Consider the following 867-nt stretch of genomic DNA (forward strand, 5'->3'; position numbering starts at 1 on the left):
AGAATGTGTACCTCTTGCAATTGCTAACTTGAAAGTTGTCATCAAGTATATTCTATGGTTCTGTCTTTTCGCATAAGCTATTGCATTCTTTCAAGCAACAGGAAGTTTTATCTGCCCCAGTACACAGTTTCAACAAACTTCCAGCTGTAACATACTCTCTTCTATCCCAAGTGTTTTCAGATTTTGTTATGCTCTTTGTGTGTGGTGGGCTGGGACAAGGGGGTGGGGAGTGGAGAGGTGATTTGGTTTTTTTAAAATAAGAAATTAAAAGGGAAAAAAAACTAGTTCTGTAGAATGAAGGATCATGTTCATAATAATATTCAAATATTTTAGTTAAATTAAGTATATGTAGGAAATCATAAGTAAGCTATTTTACACAAAATGTCTATTTTCTTAGTGAGTGTATGCTTTGTTGTGAAAAACAAGAAGGTAATCAGATTAGAAGGTTAAAGGACACGCTTTGTATTGAAGATCTCAATGCCAAGGCTAAGGGCAAAAACAAAACATATTTCTTTGACTAATGCAATACGGATTAGCAACCTCTTCATATGGCCAAGCTATACAAACTTATAGTTTAACTCATGTCTCCTTGAATCATAAGGTCATAGAGTCATAAGGTTCCCATATATTGAGTGTTATATAACATGCTATTATAGTTGCACCTAATATTCTATGAATAGAATATGTATATATAGTCCATGTTTGTATAGACTCTAAACAAATCCTTTTATTCCTCTCAGAAAATCCTGATATTTAGTCAGAATTCATAGAACTCACCCCACACCTTTTGTAATTGGCATTATGAGTTTACAAACATACTATATATTCTTTATAAAGAAGTTGCCCAAAATAGTTTCTAATTTTGGA

This window comes from Panthera leo, chromosome A1, assembly GCF_018350215.1.
Source record: "Panthera leo isolate Ple1 chromosome A1, P.leo_Ple1_pat1.1, whole genome shotgun sequence".
In the NCBI taxonomy this organism is placed as follows: Eukaryota; Metazoa; Chordata; class Mammalia; order Carnivora; family Felidae; genus Panthera; species Panthera leo.